Genomic DNA, 20,023 nt, shown 5'->3' with positions numbered 1-20,023 from the left:
ATAAATAAGCAGCATGTTTGGATTCCCCAACGCGGATGGGAAGCGCTGGATTACGGCATCATGCAGCAAAGGATGAGAGCCGCTCTAATCAAGGCTCGCAAAAGGCGGCTGCTTTCAATGGTTGAGTCGCTATTTGGTTCTAGGCTGCAATGACCACGTGGAAAAAGATGGTGCTTTTTTGATAGTGTGTACCCAGAAGCCACATCCTGTGCCCTGCCCCTGGTTTGCTTCCTCCCAACCCCCCATTCTGGCTCAGATTCTGCTGTGTCCTGAAACCACGGCAGAAGCAGCTGATCCTTTCCAGGCCCGCCGCCACCCGCAGACGTTTCTCTTTTTCTGCCGTCCCACTTGGACGGCCTCAGCCTGCTGGCGTAAAAGGTTTATTATCTTCTTTATGGGGCCATCTGTTTCACCCCATAAAGATAAAAAACCTTTTACGCCAGCAGTAAGTCAGGGCAGTCAGTCCAAGTGGGGAGGCAGAAAGAGAGAAAAGAGTATGTCACACAGAGCTCTTTCCCAATGGCCGGCCACCGTTTAGCATAAACGGTGACGCCGGCCAATGGGAAAGAGGGGCGGGGCTTAAAGCCCGCTAGTGAATCTCCCTCTAAAGTCATAAGATCTCGCCCGCGAGACTGCGCATGTGCGCAGTCTTGCGCTAGGCTTCGACCTAAAAAGGTTGCATTTCCCTTCACAGGAGATGTCCCTCCATGCGCACTGCCAATAATGCGAAGTTCATAAGTTCATAAAGTGATCAATAAAGTTTGAATGGTTCAAATCAAAGATTTATTATTCTTTGTAGGATGACACATACTCATTGTATTCATGAGATGATGATGTTTTTACTCAAATCCATTAAAGGGTTATTCTTAAGCTTGAAAGAACATCTAGATGAGAACCCCAATGCATTTCGGACAGATAACCTGCCATTCATCAGGGAGTAAATTCCTAAAGAAAGCAGAAATAGGTGAAAATCAGGCGACCTGAGTATCTGAGGTATGAATATCATGTTATATCGAGGGTGAATAAATTGCCATGTGCCTGAAACGATTAGCAAGGACGGTAAAGCTGATAACCCAGTGCAGACTGTATTTTAGAAATATCAGTGAACAAATATGATAAAAAGGGTATGGGAGTGAGATCGTGGTAAAAGGCGAGCTCAAAAGGGAGTCTCGTGGGGGTGAGTGTTGTTAACATGGAGGTTCAACGTGGAATGAGAAAGTAGGTGTACCCGTGGTAAGTTTGTGAAATACCATCGGTTGTAACAACTATGCGGTGAGAAGCAAGAGAAAGATGCAAAGAAAACCTCATGTGGATAGATGGAAATACTGCGAGTTGTTATTAAAAGTGAAACACTCATGGGAATACTCGCAATGTTCGCGTGACGAAATTTAAAAATATCGGTGCTCGAAGTGAAAGGTCCGAAACTAGCTATAACATTAAGGAACCCTACACAAGATTGGTGGCCTTTTTAATTAAAGACGTGGCCTAAAAGATGTAATGTAGAATACTGTGATTGCCCAGTGTGCCACTTGACCAGAATGTGGGTAGATCTAGGGGCTTGTTTTTGGTAGTACATTCAAACATATCAGTAGGAGATTTTTTTAATGATTTATTTTCCAAGAAATTTCGCAAATTATCATAAACAATTATGTTAAATGACATGAAATTAATTTCTTGGTATCTCGCATGATAACTAAACACAAGGTTATAGCTGCACTGAAATGTCACATACGTTTTACTTTGCCCTTCTCGGCCGGTGCTTTTTAAAAACCGGCAGTTCTGTAGCGCTTGGGGACGGGGTCACCGAAAGAGACGCTATGTGCTACGTGTAGAGAAGAGGTCTGAGGCAGGCAGCACGGCCGGATTGGATAGCTGCCTTTTGTGTTTGCTTTTGGAGCCCTGTGGATGACTGCACCTTCTCTTCACATCCTGGAATCCTATATTGCCGAATAGATGAGGAACAGCCGACTGAAGCTGAACTCGGACAAGACGGAGGTCCTCATCCTCAGATCCACCCCTTCTGCCTGGGACGACTCCTGGTGGCCAACCGCACTGGGAACAGCTCCAACACCCACTGACCACGCTCGCAACCTAGGGGTCATCCTCGACTCCACCCTCTCCATGACTAAGCAGGTCAATGCTGTTTCTTTCTCCTGCTTCAACACCCTCCGAATGCTCCGCAGGATCTACAAGTGGATCCCCACCGAAACGAGAAGAACGGTCACCCAGTCCCTCGTCAGCAGCAGATTGGACTACGGAAACGCCCTCTACGCAGGAGCCTCGGCCAAACTCCTGAGACGGCTGCAACGCATCCAGAACGCCTCTGCACACCTGATCCTCGACATCCCTCGCCGCAGCCACATCACACCGCACCTGAGAGACCTGCACTGGCTCCCCGTCAGCAAGAGGATAACCTTCAAGCTCCTCACCCACACACAAGGCACTCCACAACACCGGACCAACGTACCTCAACAGACGGCTCAGCTTCTACACCTCCACCCGCCAGCTCTGCTCTGCCGACCTCGCCACAGTCCCCCCGCATCCGAAGAGCGACCTCCGGCAACAGATCGTTCTCCCACCTCGCCACCAAGACCTGGAACACCCTCCCCACCCACCTACGGCAGACCCAAGACCTACTGACCTTCAGAAGACTCCTCAAGACCTGGCTTTTTGAGCAGTAGCTGCACTCCCCACCCCCCAGCGCCATGAGACCCTCACGGGTAAGTAGTGCGCTTTACAAATGATATGATGGATTGATTTAAGGCCACCAGGTTTCTATCCGGGGGGTAGATGCAGTGGTGGCTTTTGACAGACTCCAGAGAGGTGCTTCACAGAGGTGGAAATAACAAAGACAAGAAGAGGAGCGGTCTTTACCATGTACATGCCTATACCAGACATGCCTTCAGCAGAAGTGAATTAATGTGCAGCTGAATGAGACTGGTGTCTTCATCTATAATTTAAGAAAGAACTTCAAGTTCAGCTGTGGACCTTATCTGCTGCGTACATAGCTCTGCTGTCTTCAGTCCTGGGGACCACAACAATCGGCTTGCTTCTCGCTTGTGGCGCATGGCTGCCACATCACCCACCAGCGCCAGGAGGCGCTTAAGAATCTCCCGCAGACTCCCGCAAAGTGGGTTCCATTTCCTTTCAGCTGTTGGCCATATCTGCGGCGTAATCTGCCCTGCTATCTTCGGTCCTGGGGACCACAACAACCAGCCTGCTTCTCGCCGGCGGCGCATGGCCGCCATGTCGCCCACCAGCGCCAGGAGGCGCTTGAAAATCTCCGGCGAACTCCCACAACGCGGGACGCGCGCGGGCGTGTCCAGGCGAAGCCCAGGCCAAGGGCGGGCCCGTCCTTGCCAGTCATCACCCGGAAGAGGCTGGGTTGGGCCACCTCTCTGAATGTTGCACCTCTGGATTTGCCCCCGTTGCGTCTCAAGGTACTGTCATGAGTCATTGTACACATTTATGCTGTTTTACCCAACTAACTGTGCTACACAAAGCTGGCCCCTTTCATTCTCTTACCTTTTCTTGGTTCGTTTGGGAGTGTTTCTCGGTTCAGTTGTTGTGTTTACTAAGCCATTTAACGGTGTTTAAGGGTCACGCCTCGTGGCGCTATTTAGAATGACCAAGCGCAATGGTGTGGCGGGTACCCTGGATGCATTTATTATTAGGGCCGAATTGATGCTTTAACATGAAATCGAACTCACAGAGAGGCGTTTATCGTTGGACCCTGTTTCTCTGCAAAGGCGTTTATCGTTGGGTTCCCCAATGCCTTGTGATGCTTTACCATCTGAACTATTTTCTACTCTTTCTAAACAACAGCAGCCATTACTTGACAGTGGTATTTTCCCCTCGGACTTGCCATCAGGGTCAACAATTGTAGCAAGGTCACGGACTGCCACTCCTTTTGCCAGGGTCTCTGTGGACAAAGAGGTTAAGCTGAGAAAACTGGAAGAGAAGCGAAGGAGTGGGGCGGGTGCCCTCAAATCTAAATGGAAGATTACTCCCCGAAATAATTCCAATGTGTCTAGAATCTGCTCTATTAGCACACAAACTGATGTTGCTTCTTCTGTATGTAATGTACAAGGCTATACAGTGGTGGACTCTGTGGGGGGTTTAATCTGAACACTGTTTTTACTTCTATGGAAGAGTCAATTGGCAATAGTTTGGTCTCCTTGTGGGGCCGTTTAGATAATCTGGACTCTATTTTGATTAAACTGACCAGTCTTACTGAGGCTCTGTAGTGCAAAAGGGAGAGGGTGGGCATCAAGGCATCCCAAACCCAAGCAGCAACTTCTATAGAACAAATGTTGAGGGCTTGATAAGTAAATGCCAAGGCCAGGGTACCTGTGTTGTGGGCCCCAGCTGCAGTTCCCTGGACCCGGAAGGTGTTATTGTAGATAATCCACGCCAGGCGAAGCCCCCCTGTGATCCAGTTAAAGCTCCTATGCAACATGAGAGTATCCCCAGCCTAACATCTAATCCTGCTCCCGCTAAACCCTGTCCTTCTGCTTCGATATTTATCCCGCCTTTAGTTCATGGGGCTGGGGAGGAGGTGAGGTTGGATTTGCCCCCTGATGCTACTCCATTAACCATAATTTTGGCAATTGTCCCGGCCCCTATTTCCAAGTCAAATGAATCTGGGGAGGTATTGAGAAACAAGGCTCTTTGGTGGCTCGGGACTCGAACCGGACTATCAGAGGCCTTGTTTCATGAATTTAAAATGGCAAGATGAGTAGGTTGGGTCAGGAGAAGGGAGAAAACACTTCGCGGGGACTGTATTGTTCTTTCCTTTAAGTAACCTAAACTGGTGCAAGAGATTTTACGAAGACTTGGTAGCATTCATGTGCTCCATGGAGAAATAAATATCTTGCCTCATTCCTTCTGGCCCCCCTACCAGAAACTTAAATCGACTAATGATTATCAAGTCTAGTTTACCTCTCTATAGCACAATTGATCTGCCCTGTCAAGTCCCTAGAACATTTTTTAACATCCCAGTAGCAAATAGATATGGGGCTCTTGAGGAGGTGGACTGACTTGTATCACAGGCTGGTTATATTGCCAGCCCAGGGACTGGTGGGGTTAGTAGGGCATTTTGGGTGAGTAATAGCGAACTCCAGAGACAGAACATTCTTGGTAGTATTGGATCAGTGGACCAACAACCTGAAACTTTTCAGAAAGTTCCAGACCATGACGGACCAGGACTGGATCTTCCTAACATTCCAGCTCTCGCGTCTCCTGTTTTCTAAAACTTCTATTTCAGCTAGAAGGGGTCACTTATTGGAAGCTGTTGAATTACCTCCTACGTTCCAACCAGAGTCCATCCAAAGTTCCATCACTACCGGTCTTAATGCACACGATGGTAGTCTTGAATCTGGCCACTCACTGAAGGTTCTATCGTGGAACATTGCCGGAATAAAAAGTAAATTGCAAAATCCAGATTGGAGTCAATTTGTAGGCGTTTGTAACAAAGAGAGAGGGACCCCTAGACCAAAGGAGAGGGGTACCAATAAGACCTTAGTCAAAAAACAGACCTCCCTTGGATCTATATATTTCAGTCGACCACACAAATCTCACATTAACCGGATGAGAATGGGCATCAAGAATGCAATCAAAAAGATAATGTAAAATATTTGTTCACAAATTTATTCAGAATAATCACATAGGTCACAAAATATGTAAAATATTACAAAGTTATTTAATAAAAAACTGACAGTCTCTAGATTTTATACACATAGAAATAAAAATAAATTAAAACTTTTTTTCATGATTCAAAAACAAAAAGTAAAAAATACACCACTATTCATACAAAACAGTGCATTTACAAATTGGGAAAGAAAGAAAGGACAAATTAATCCTATTCCAGCAAGGAAATCGCCAAATCAAAGATTCATCGGTTGTGACCAAAGTAAAACACAATCATAATATACAAGTCACAAAACCATTGTCATCACAGATTTTGTATGATTTCCTCTCATTTAAGCATCGACGCGTTTCGGAAGGCCCTAATACACAGCCAACACCTTCCTCAGGATTTTTTGCATGAGATCCCAATTTCTATATATTTAAAATATGAGCCTGGTCCGCTACTTCACAAACAGTCACCACCGATGGTCTCGTATACGTTTTTTGGTGGCTTATATCATAACGCCTCATACGGGTTATTCAATTGACGTCCTCATGGGTATTTGTCTCTTAGGAATATGATACCTCTAGTACGTACTAGATGCAGATGTCTTTTATATGTTCCGGCCGTCACTGCATTAATTCAGAAATAGCCCCAGGTACTTGTTGAATCGATCTCTTAAAAATTCTTTTATGTAGTTCGGTTCAAACGAATCGGAGGAAGTTATTCCGCGGACTATACCGGGCGCAATTCAGTGAGAGAACAGATCCTAGATTTGGGACGTTTTTATCTCCACTATCCTTGGCGTAGATCGACTACCTCTGGGTAATCTTTAATGCTATTTTGAATGGCATGAAGGTCCCGGGCACCTGGCTAGGAGCCGAAATTTTTTCGGTTTTTAAAAAGGGTTCTCCTCTTTTGCCCACCAACTATAGGCCAATCAGCCGGATTGATGGCTCCCAGAAATTGTTCGACAGGATTCTCCTTGAGCGGTTACACTCCTGGATGGAGGAGCATGAAAGTGTGTATCAAGCTGGCTTTCGTAAAAATCTTTCAACCAATGACCAAATCTTTCGTCTCCAATTATTATATTGGAAGACGGTGAGGGTGGCAGCCTCTACTCGATATTGGTCGATCTTAAATCGGCCTTTGATTCAGTCCCTCCAGTTAAACTGTGGGAGGTCCTTGAGCAACTGGGCATTCCGTCCTATTTGCATACAACTGCATGAGGGCAACTTCGCCCAAGTCAGGTATGGGAGATTCAGGGAATTGACTCCCCGTTTCCCAGTAAATAGAAGAGTAAGACAGGGGCGTGTGTTGGCCACTACTTTGTTTTGCCTTTTCATCAATGCTTTGGTGGCCCGGTTAAATGAGGTCGTAGATAATGATGCTCCAAAATTGGTGGATGGTAAGGTGCCAGCAATGATGTTTGCTGAGGACACCTTGCTGTTATCAAAGTCCCCTATGGGCATCCAAAGGATTCTTGACAGTTTCTTTCTATTCTGCAAAAATAGAGGGCTGGAGGTTAATACATCAAAGACCAAATTTATGGTCTTCAATCCAGCAAAAACATCTCGACCAAACCCCTCCTTGAATGGCATTTTGCTTGAGAGAGTGACTGTCTTCGACTATCTTGGTGTTACTTGTCTGAGACATTTGAATGGGGCACGCAACTAGACAAAGCAGGTCTGGCTAGCACAGAAGGTCGGGGTATTGTAAAAACACTTAGGAACTCGTCATACAAGCTCCCGGGCCCGGTGGCTGAGATCTATAAAGTACAGGTCAGGGGTGCAATAATGTATGGGGCAGAACTCTGGGGTCACCATCCCTCTGGCGGTCTGACAAAAATTTAGAACAAATTTATGAGACAGCTTCTTGGTCTTCCGCCAAGCAACCCTCTTATCCCTCTACGGCTGGACCTGGGAATCAGACCTATTGCTGAGGAGGTTGGATTGAGACCATTGACCTTTTGGCGTAGGCTGTGGGCGACCCCCGAACTAGCAGCTTATCAGTCTGAGCTCAAGGGGGTTTTGCGACTTCCAGGGGGGGTTGGTGAATTACAGAGGTTCGTACATATTAAAGACCTATGTTTGAGAATAGGCATTCCTGGTCTCTGGAGTAATCCTGAGGAAGTGTCTCTGACTATTCCTCAGTTAGAACTGGTTAGAGATTACAGATCCCTAAGATTAGCTGATGTCCAGAGAAATATCAAACTCGGGTCCTTAACTGCTGACTTTCTTAATATCAAAGCGCAGTATCTCTTTGAGCTTTTTTTGGACAAAATACAGCCACCCTAGGCAAGGAAGCTATATATTCAGTTTAGATTAGAGACCTTGCCGGTCCATGCTTTTACAAACAAATGGTCAAAACATAGCTCCCTTGGGTGTCCTCCATGCAACAGTCAAGACGAGTCAGACTTACATGTTCTCTTTTTTTGTCCTGGATATAAACTAGACAGGCAGCGATGGCTCGTACCACTTTGTAGAAATCTGGGGTGTGTTGGCCGTGCTCGGTGGCATATACAGGGGCGTAACACAGGCCCCCGCATCCCCCGCGGAGCGGGGGGCCCAGAGCTGCAGGGGGCCCACTCAGCCCATTAATAAAACCTGAGCGCTCCGTATTAAATCCGGATGGGGGCCCCTCTGTGTACATTGCAGGGGCGCCACTTAAACTTTTGTTACACCACCGGGCATATAGAATACTCGGATCGGACACCCACCCCCCTATACTTTTTGCAGTGTCTCGTTTTCTTAACACCATGTGGCATTGGCGTATGGTGTTGTTAAACTCACCCAAGTAATGCTTTTTATTGCACTTTCTTCATTTTAATCGTTTTTAATCCTTTTTAATCTCTCTTTATAATCATTTTAACCTTGTGAAACCTCATTGTAATGATACATGATCAATTTCAAATGTACTTTGGCCATTTTTTCTTTATATAATTTGTTCTTGATTAATTATTTTTATTATTGTTCAAATTTGGCTATGTATGTGCTGTATCATTTGCTTTTTACAGTCAATATTGGCCGAAATAAAGCTTGTTAAATGGAAATGTCACATGAGACACCAGCCCGGGGAGTGGCTCACAGGGAAAATGGTTCACATAAGACATTTTCTCCACGAACCAAAAGAGTGTACATAATTGTGCATCTGCAAAATTTGAAGAATGTTGCTTATCATGAACTTTGCCAGCGTAATAAAGATTTCGCACTGTCCTATAATATCACAGAGCAACAAACACACAGATCTGAAATAAGCCAGATATGGTCGTTTCAGCGAGGGAACTCAATCAAGTAAATTAGTATCTACAATTTTGCTGTGAACAATCAGAAAATATTTCAATTCCAACAATTTGAGATTCTGAAAAATTCTAAAACAGGAGATTTTAATTTAAACTTTATAACGCTCTGCGTTAAACAGGTACTCCTTTTTCTGCCCACATCACTCTTTCTGAAGTCCCTCCATCGGCCTGTCTCACACTTCATTTTCTTACTCTTTTCACCTCCTCCACTTCGCCACCACCCCTCCCCTCACCCATCACAGGCGCCCAGCTGTAAGCGCAGCATTTTAATTTCCTTTGGCATGGTCAATATTTCGACAGCTGTGTACCTCCTTCACACACTTTCCCATAGATTTGTAATTGTGATTGGCACATACGTTGCCATCTTGTGCGAGGCCCAACACCTGGATGAGCATGCAGTTTGTCTGTCACTGGGCCACAAAGCTGTTTACTGTCAGAAACTTACTGTGCCTTCAGCCTCAACTCCACAGCTCTCAATTGTGTCCAGTCAAAGATCCACTGAAGGAGATTCAATTCACAATATGCCCTATACAAGGCTGGGGTTGTATGAAAAACATTTTTTTTTAATGGACAAAATGAAATGCCCTTCAGGTATAGAACACCTACAGCTTGCTACATGATCTAAATGTGTGAAATGTACACAGGTGTTGCATCGCGTTGTCCATCAAGAGATCAGTGTTTTTGCTTAAGTGAAGGCCATGAACATAGATAGGGCCCAGTAAGGATAGGTTTCAGTTTTTAGCTGGTCTATTACTACGGATGCTGAGCACTGGCAGGACCCGCCCCACCTACAGCACGGAGGCTACTCCCGCTTTAGACAGTTAAGAGCTCCAAAAGGTACTCACCTTCGGATCCTTTCCAGGAAGGCAGTGAAAGCTGCCAGCGGTGTTAAAAACTAGGGGGGGAGGGGAGGGGAGTTGCACAGGAAAGGAAGAACTGGAGCTGTAGGAGGAGAAGAAAGGTGAGGAAGAAAATGTTAAGAAGAGTTTGGCGGGAGAGAGCGAGGGAAAGAGAGGAGAGTTCAGCTGGAAGTAAAGGTGAGGGAGGTGAGCTGGTAAAGGAGGGAGAGAAGGGCTGAAACAAACTGGAGAAGGGGAAAAAAAGTAGAGCTGAAGGGAAGCTGTGCAGAGTGGAGAGAAGAGAGGTGGCTTGGGAGTACGAATGGAGCAGGTGCAAGAGAGCCGAATTAAAAGGTTGGAAGAAAAGCCCGGGAAAAGGAGGAAGAGGGAAGCTAGAGCGGAAGAGGGTGACTAGGAGATGCTCAGTTTGCACTGAAGGAGGGGGGAGCAGGGAATGGGGCCAACAGTGAATATGGAGAGTAGGTGCGTGCAACTTGTATCCATCCGCTGCGCCACTCTGCTTGGTAGGTCATTTTATGCGTTAGCCTGGTTACCTGCTGTAGTCTCAGAGCTTCCAGATCCAGAAGCCGCCCAAGCCTAACGCATCTCGGGTTAGATGAAAGCTTTTTCTATAAATATACGCATCCTCCAAGACTCCGACAGTAATCACGCAAATCACGTTCTCACAGCCGTCAGCATTCATCTTTATTAGTACTCAGTGTACACAAACATGTGCTTTCGTTTTAAGGGGCTGTGGTGTTCAGTCAGAGTAGTGACTTGGCTGGAGATAACTTATGAAAGGGGGATGCTAAGTCAATTACTCATTTGCCGCTTCCACTCCGTTGGTGCGCTGGGACTGTGCTGCTGTCCCACAATCTCCTGCATAAGTGCCACGAGTGACACCAGAAAGAGAGTTTAGCTGAACTATGCAAAGCACAGCACCAGACTGGGATTGGGAGTTTATCGCTGTGCGTCTGAGCAAGGAAAAGGTTGGGGAGAAAGGGGGGGGGGGGGTCCTTACATGCTAACTAAAGCTAGTTTACAAGCCTGCTAGTGCTCGACTTTGAAGGCATTATTTCCCCTGAAAACGATGGGCTATTGGAATTACAAAACTTTAGATTTTCCCATGGATCTAGTTTGAGTGTTGCTTTCTTGGCTGGCTCTCAAAGGTTCCTCAGTTCCTGGTGTTTTTATTTGCTCCTGGTGATGTTGTCACTAACACATCTGCCAAGCGGCCATATTAGGTCCCTCTTTTGGAATTTATGTAGTGCTGTTCATTTCCCTGACAAGTCAAGGCCTAAGGCGCTTGTAGTGACGCCATCAGGTACATTTCTCTTACAACGAGCTCTTTACATGCTCCTCTCAGCGTCACTATGTTAATGTATAGCCAATCCAAGTTTTTGAGAGAAAACATAGCCTTTGGACGAACTATTTAAACACGTGTATCCAGAAAGCTTGGAAGCTGACAGTCTAAAATAAATTTTTTATTTTATTCTCAATATTCACAAATGAAAAATGATATATTGTTTCAATCTCCTTGTCCCCAGCTTTTGACACAAAAACATGCAGGATGCGAGTTTAAGACCCCTTTACAGAGGGGTGACGGCACAAGCCCCAAGATTGTTTTGTGAGTTTGTTGTGGGACATGGTGCATTTCAAAGCATGTCATTATTAAGGCTGGAGTACTCTTATAACATAGCATTCTAGAATTAGGAACAAAAATCTCTACTGGGGTGGTCGATCACCTTCAGTGTGCCCTAAGCACCACACTTGCTACTGTCCTACCATGAATTACAGCACAATTTGAGCCTAGGAGATGCCTAAAAATGTGATATATTTCAAAGCACATTCGTTGGACAGAACTGGATGCAGCGTAAAGGTAACTTTAGAATGAAAACTATTTTTTTGGTTGTTGGCATTTTAACACCCATTTGGTGAGCAACACGTGTGAGCTGTAAAGGAATCAGATGTTAGGAGGGGAAATCTCCCACTGCAAATCTGATTTTTTTTTCTATTGACATGCACTGTGAATTATATTAATAGTTCTGCAGCCTAGAAAAACAGAGATAGACTGGCTGAGGGCTGAGCTTGTAAGATTTGTTAAACTTGAGCTGCAGCTCGGCCTTCTAAATGTAATCTGCGAGATCCTTGTTACCCAAGGGAAAACCTAGGTTCCACAGGCCTAATTCATAAGATATGCGTAAATTGATGGATGGTTGGGCTGTCTGAGATGTTTGAGACTGCAGGTAGTTTGTGACCTGAGTGATAGCTCTGTTATATTATGTTTGCGCCTATATTTTCTTTGTCTCCTGAGAGACAGTGCACTCAATCCAGAGACTGTGGGTCTTTTAAAATCCATGTTGCTGTGTGGGTCACAAGCCTTTATGTTCTGTCACCACACTCCATTGATTATTATCGTTAAATGTTCTAGGGTGTCAAAGCATATGACCCTCCTTAAAGTTAGGTTGCTTACAAATACGCTTCCTTTTAAAAGTTCTGGGTTTGCGCCTAAAATTGGTGGTCAGGGGATGCTGTAATACTGGGCAAGGCAAATTGGTCTGTGTTGGTCTGTATATGGTATGCCACTAAGAGGTTATACCTTGCACAGAGTCCAGAGATTCCCCCAGAAGTGTAGAGGGCTCAATGCAAACCCAAAGTGCTCTATTTGTGGTAGTGTGGGTGAACAGCCTTAGGCCTAACACAGACGAGTGCAAGACATTTGTCACACATACAATGATCAATAAATGACCCACAACTCAAATAGGAGATCCACACCAATTTTATAAAAATAAGCTGTAATTTAACTTCTATTTTAAGACCAATATCTTTGCAAAAAGGTAAGTAAATTTTTCAGGAAACATATTTTAGTCTTTCAAAAGTCATCACTGTGCAGTTTTCAAACAGTTCAATGTTAACCTATGGTGCAAAACAACAATGTGTTTTCACGGGTAAGTACCTACCTTACAGTTCCAGTCTTCATGGTTTGAGATCAGCAGAGGGTAAGGCTCAGGGAAGCACAAAGTCTGCACCACCAGGGGCACAGGTGCGGTTGGATGCAGAGGTCAAATTAGAAGATAGGCCCAATGCGTTTCAATGGAGACTGGGGGTGCTTAAATCCACACTACTTGCAGGTAAGTAGATCAGTTGCAGGGGTCAAGCTTCTGGGGTTAAAGCAAACTTGGGGGGAGCCACAAGGCAGCACCAAACATACACCACCAGCGACACAGGGGCTGCCGGGTACCGGGTGCAAATACAGCATCGGGCACCCAATGCTTTTCAATGGAGAAACTTAGTTGGACAAACAGGCTGCAGGCGTTGCACCGGAGGCTGCACCGAGGGAACCAGTGACATCAGAGGTAAGTTGAGGGGTGTTGAGGGTCGTAGGGACACAGTCGAATCAGCTCACCAAGGCCCAGGGGCTTTGGGTGCAGGGGAGTCCTTTGACATCAGATTTTTCTTACTGGAGCTGGTTTCTGTTGGGGGGAGCCTCTGGATACAGTCTGCAGGTGGCAGTGTGGACTCCAGGATGGGTCAGCCAACACTGGACTTGAGGTCATGATATCTTCGAAACCTGTTCTGGATCAGAGGGCCACCGGGACAAGGGCCGAAGGCATCGGGTGCAGAGTGGGCAGGACTCGCATTTCCAGAAGGCACCAGAGTACTTTGTGTAGGTTTCTTGAGGACAGATCCGCTGTCCTCAGTAGTTTTGGTCTTTATCAAAGATCAGGCAGTCTTCCTTGGGTTTTAGAAATCGCTGGCTGCTGGACTGGCATTTTCCTCTTTTGCAGGGTCTTTGAAGCTGAAGACAGGCCGGTAGGGCTGGGGCCAAGTCAGTAGGTGTCTTAAGGTTTTTCTGCACGGCGACTTTTGTCCTTCTTCTTGGATCGGCAGGCACTAGTCTCAGGGTCTGGGGGAGCCACCTAAATACTAAATTTAGGGGCGTTTTAAGTGAATGCAAGGTAGGGCCAATGGGCACCTTATCTGGGGTGACTTCATCCTCAATTATACCACCTTCCTGTGGGAGAGGGCATATTCCGAACCCTGATTGGAGGAGTCTTCCTAGCTTCAAGATGGCGGGGACTGAAAGATGTGCTTCACCTTACCTACCTCCCCCTCCTTAGGGGTTGAGTTGGCAGAGGTGGGCACACCTCCTATTCTTCCTAGGTTTTCCTGCCCAAAGTGGGGGTGTAAACCTGGGGCTACCATCTGCTGCTAGAAGCAGAGGCTTAGGGTCACATTACAAAGGCGGGAGGCCTTTGAGGCTTCCCACTGGAGCACTGTGCTCATCCTGGGGGAAGGGGTGCGACATCTCAGCCCAGGATGTGCATGGTTTCTGGTTCCAGAGAGCAGAGGCTCCCGACCCAGGGGTCCAGAAACATATCTGGTGGAGGCAGGCTGCCTACAGCCAGTCTGTGACCACAGCAGGGTGGTTAGGTTTTCAGGGGGCACCTCTGAGGTGCCCTCTGAGTACATGGTTCAATAAATCCCACACTGACATCAGTGTGGGTTTATTTATTTTTTATTTTTTTATTTTTTTGTAAAAGATTATTATTGTTTTCCGCAAAACGGTACAGTACATTAATTAAAGATAGTAAAATCGTTGCCCAGCATTCACCAGCATCACCCACCCCTCCCACAGTGCGCCCGCCCAAGGCCTCAATTCCAACGTCCATGCCCCAGTAATTTGCCCCCGAGACCCTCTCCTTAGTCAGTGTCAGAGGCTTCATCGTCCTGTGTCGGCGGTGGTTCACATATGCCCCCTCTGTACTTGTTCCATGCCCCCCACACTTTATTCCATTTTTGTGGACACCCCTGCCCAATGAACACAGATCTCTCGGCCAACATAGCCCTATCCATGTCCCGTCCCCACACTGACAGCAACGGTGCCTCTCCCGTACCCCATTTCTGAGCTATGTTCCGCTTAGCCAGTACCATCCCCAGCGTGGCCCAGCCCTGAACCTGGCGATTAAGGTCATTGGGTTCCCACACGTTCAGTAGACATCGCCTGGGCTCCGGCACCAGCGACACTCCCCCCGACTGGGACAGCGTCCGCATCACCCGCTTCCAGTATTCTTGGATGACAGGGCATTCCCATATGGTGTGATAGAAGGTACCCTCCTCCCCACAACCGCGCAAACAGAATGGGTGGGGCGCCCTACCTATTTTGTGCAGGGTGCATCTGGTGTAGCAGGACCGGTGCAGAATCCGGAGCTGTACCAACCGGAGCCTAGAGGGTATCCCCGCCTCCCGGGGGGACGCCAGTACCTCCCTCCACTCCGGGTCATCAAAGTCTCCTACATCACTGGACCATTTCTCCCGTAGGGGACCCATAGGGTCAGGCAGGTTATTTATGAGCTTACAGTACGTGAAAGATGTGGCCCTCTTAGGCATATAGTCGGTAAGCAATCTGTCCTCCATTGGTGATGCCTCCGGGACCTCGGCGCCAGGCTCTAGCTGCGACAGCAATGCATGTTTGATTTGGGTGTAACTGAACCATTCCGATGGCGCCAGCTCATATTGTTGTTGCAGGCGCGAGAAGGAGACCACTGCACCCCCATGCCACATGTCGCCCACCGTGGAAATGCCAATGTCGTCCCAATTATAAAATCCCTTGCTGCGCCCAAGCCTCCCGAGCCGCTTCGTATCTCACAAAGGCGTAAGCTGTGTCAGGACTCCTCTCCACCCCAGCTTGCAGTGTGGGTTTATTGAGAGTAGTAGTTTGGTACCAAGCACTCCTCAGTTCAGAGAAGCCATCATGGTGCTGGGAACTTGAGTTGTTGAGTTTCCAGCCATTGTACTCTCCATGCCGACTCTGGCACTTAGAATATCCAAGAATGGACCTAAATATTGTAGGGGCATATCTGCTCATGCAGATATGCCCACACCTATGATATAGTAAGGGCTGCTAGAGGGGTGACTTACCTATACCTTAGTCAGTGCTAGTTAATATGACACACAGGCAGTGTCGTTTTGTGTGCACCAGGCCATGCATGCTGCCTGGCAGTCTGTATGGCCTAGGTGAGGGGTCCCTAGGGGACCCTCTTCAGTCCCAATGCCCTAGGTACCCAGGTATCATTTACTAGGGACCCACAGGGGCCTTAAGAGACAATTGTGGCACATTTTTAAGGATGAAGCACTGGCACAGTGACTCTGGTTGGTAGGTACCCTGTGCGCAAAAAGTGTGGGCTAACCATGTCAAAAGAGGCACTTTCTCACAGTCTGGCCTGAGAGTAACAAGCTCACAGCCAACAAAATTAAGGCGTTTTTAAAATTTGTTCTCACCAGTAAATTATTTCCAAACCTCAAATATGATTGATTCCAGGTTAAATTTAAATGTTCCATATACATGACTTGTATATAACTTTTCTGGTGTAGCAAAACATTCCAAGACAATCACATCAGAAAAATGGGAATTAGATCAGTGGCCAAGTATAAGCATGTAGAGAGTTCGATCAGTTTTATGGTTTTTGTGGTCCTCTGCTGTCAGAAGCTGCTGAATTATGTAATTTCTTTCATCATACTGCTGCAACTGCTTTTTACAGCAATAATGTGTCACTTAAAGTGGCACACATAAGGCAATGAAAAGTCACACATAAGCCAAAAGGGAAATGTCAGACTTAAGCCAGTTGAAAGCTTGGCAGCTATGATCCAGGCTCAGTAGAGCATCAAGTTTAGGTTTTTGCTTTGCCTGACTAGACACAGGATGTCGCTGTTTAATACCATAGACGGAGGGTGAGGAAGGGGAAGCATTGCACAATATTCCCATCGGCCCCAGTTCGTTGTATAATTTAGAGTATATGTTTGGAATGCCCATAGTATGAACTGAGCAGGCTCACTGCCCAAGAAGCTTGAGAACACCGTTTCCAATAATTTACAAAAAAATACACCTGCTTTTCTCTCGCAGTTCCAACATATCTTGTAGTGAAGAGGTTTTAATGAAAATCCATAATTTTATTAACACGGTTTGATTAACTGAAAAAATGTGAGAAATGTTACTGCGAAACAGCCGCGGCCCCTGCAGGTAAGAGCGGTGGGGCCGTGGGGCCTGGCGGAGTGGGTTTTCGACGGACAAGAAGAGGAAATTAATTATTTATTTAATTTTCCATCGTTGTCATCTGTCAAATCCCCCCAATCTGGCCCCAACGCTCTTACCTGTATGTGCCGCTTCTGCTGAGAAACTGTATTTTAACATGAAAAATGTAGGAATCTTTTTCAAAATGGGTGTTGCTGCCTGTCGCCATCTTATTCCTGCACACAGTCATCTTTCTGTATTTTCACACCATGTACTCAGCACACACAACAAACAGTGTTTAGAACACAATGTCATTCTCTCGTGTACCCTCTCACACTAGGAGGGGAGCTTTATTCTGCAGTCCAACACACTTCCTTCTCCAGTCTTTCAAACGCAAATAATCAAGACCACAGAGCCACTAAGCTTCAAATTGCTGCAGTGGAATCCAACTCGTGGTCAAGGCATCCTTTAAAGGATGCACAAACCCTCAGCCACTAAGGTGGCATGCTTCATCATCGAGCTTTGCTCTTCGCTGGGTGAGTGCTGCAATAGCCAGTGAGCCCCGAAAGTGGGCTCTTTGCCAGAGGTATTGTAATCTCTATGCCAGGTATTTGCCTTGGCGCGAGATGGTGCCCTTCTCTATGATCTGTGAGCAGAATAGTAGATTGGGAGAGAAACCAGTTAAAATTGGCTACGGGCAATCCTGTCAGATAGTCTTTATTCTCAGCATTTGTCCGTGCCAAGGCTAAACATTATAGATCAACCAGATGGGCTTAGTAGTGGGCCCATGGTTCTATCTAGCTATCAACATGTTTCATGCCCTATTAGCCCCTAATGGGTCTCTGGAAATCCTTCTGAACCAAATAAAAATTACCCTAATTAACAATATAAGGATTATATAGTTTGTGGTTCAGTGCCCCCTGTAGTATGGCTAAAACACATAAAATGGAAGTAAAGAAAATGCAAGTGTAGGAGCTCACATTGGATGCCTGGGTGCCCCTAAGACCTGTTGAGAGAAATAGCCAAACAAAATACAAGGTCCATATTTACAAGTTAGGAGAGTCAAATGTAGCTTGGTTGTGATATCATCCCCTTGAAAGTTTTTTAAAACAACTATAAACAACAGCATGTGACAATCGTGATCACAGCACTTGTATGTGAAAAAATCATGCTCATGCAACATGGATATTCTTATTATGTCCAAAGTGGTAGTTAAACATTTAAATTACGGAAGACCACCATTGTCAGTGGACAGAGTCTCCCCAAACAAGAGTTCCACTTACATAGTTCTGTTGAGGAAAACCATGGAGACTATCCTACCCTGCTTCCGAGATCCCAGGAAGTGAAGAAACAGACGCAGGGATCTATTAATGAAACCCACAGTTCGTACAAGTGCAGGGCTGTGACCTAGAACGCTAGCATGAATGCTGCTCGAGCCTCCCTTCCAGTGGGAGCCATTTTGGATTGTAACAGAAAAAAAGGAGGATGTAGTATTAGAACAGCGCCAATAATTAATGGTTTTCCATTTTTTCCAGACACTACTTCCCGGCTTACTAATTTGAGATATTAAAGAAGTGCTGATCTGTTTGCTTGAGTTTTAGGACATAGGACCCTAGCATGTATGAGGCTTGACCGTACCCTCCAGTGGGAGCCATTTTGGATTGCACAAAAGCAAGGAGCATGAATAATATCAGTGCCATTATTGAATTATTGTATTCAATATAAAGTGATGCCAAACTGGTTTGCTTTATTTATAGGCCATAGTGTGATAAAGGCCTCATACTTGCAAAAGGGTCACAAACTGGGAAAAGTTTTTAATGATTATCAAAGTTACCAGGTACCACATTCCAAGATGTGCAAACCGAAAAACACTGTACATGAAGGACCATGGTGGCCATCTTTGAATGGGTCCAATATGCTACTCATTTATGTAAATTTGAAATTATGGATTGCTCTGCACTAAAGAATCACAGTAGATGGTCGATCCATGCGATATTGCAGAGGGAGAAATATTGTAGAAATCCCTCACATTTTACACAACTGGTTGGAAATAACTTATGTGAAAGTGATCTAATATATCAACAGGGGTGCAGAAACTAATGTATTTGGAAGCAGGTATTCCTCATTAAGATATTAAGGTGCAAGCGACTAACGATACACTTAATTTGTATTGTGTGTCCTCCATTACTTCAAACTAAGATGTATAGAGTCTGTGAGAATCATGGGACATTATCAGACTTTCCTCAGACACCAAGAGTAATGTCAATGCAAGATGTACGCAGTTTGATTGCTTTGATTAAGTGACTTAAATTTATGGGATAATAGGGAATTTGGTTATCGTGATCTCGGCTCTTATCTTCGAGTTGTATTCCCGTGGTGTCCAAATCATGTTTAAGAGGGCTATGCATGTACAATGAAGATTTTTATTCATGTTTATTGTATGTGCTTACTGTGTTTAATGTGGTAATTGCTTGAAATTACAAATTTGATGCTTTGCCTTATTTTTGAGTTGCACTTATGCAGAGTCAAAGCTGTGTTCAATAGGACTTTACGTAGATTATGACATTTTGAGTGTTCATTCATGTTTCTTGGCAGCATTTATTGCTATTCATGTGCTAAATGATAAATTTTAAGTTTTGATTATCTAGAGATAAAGTTATTATTGGTGCTTGTCTGCTAGGCTCAGGTGTGTATTGTGCGAGAACTTGTGAGCACAGTCACCCTAGTTAAATCACCAATTCTATACATAAATTCACAATTTGAGGGAAACACTGTACTGTTTCACTACAGTGGTTTGTATCAGACAGTGCCCGGTTTTCAACAGCCCCTTTACAGGTGACACAGAGTTTGGAAACATGCAAGTGGGAGGAATGAGAGAGTATACCTATTTATCCAATGTGTTTAAAAAAAACAGTTTCCCAAATATTCCATTTAACGAAACTCCCAATTCCCAGCGCCACTTGTAATGGTGCATTCAAATCTTTAAATACAGTTCGGCCTATAGTTTGTTAAAATTCAGGTTTCCAAAATAACCTTTGAATGTTATGTAAAGTTAGACCCTTTAACAACTGTCCCGTTCTGACCAATGACGGTGGCATCATGTGACTCAGTAAATAATATCTCCTAACATTTGGAAAATCTTCCTTGAGGGAGCCGATATAAAGATACCTCTATAAGAGGGGATTTAAGCCACATCAGTTATGGGCAGGGTTCCAATCCTGCCAAGAAGTTTGGGTTTATTT

Source organism: Triturus cristatus, chromosome 1_2, assembly GCF_964204655.1.
Source record: "Triturus cristatus chromosome 1_2, aTriCri1.1, whole genome shotgun sequence".
In the NCBI taxonomy this organism is placed as follows: domain Eukaryota; kingdom Metazoa; phylum Chordata; class Amphibia; order Caudata; family Salamandridae; genus Triturus; species Triturus cristatus.
The sequence above is the reverse complement of the archived record's forward strand: the minus strand, read 5'-3'. Positions refer to the sequence as shown.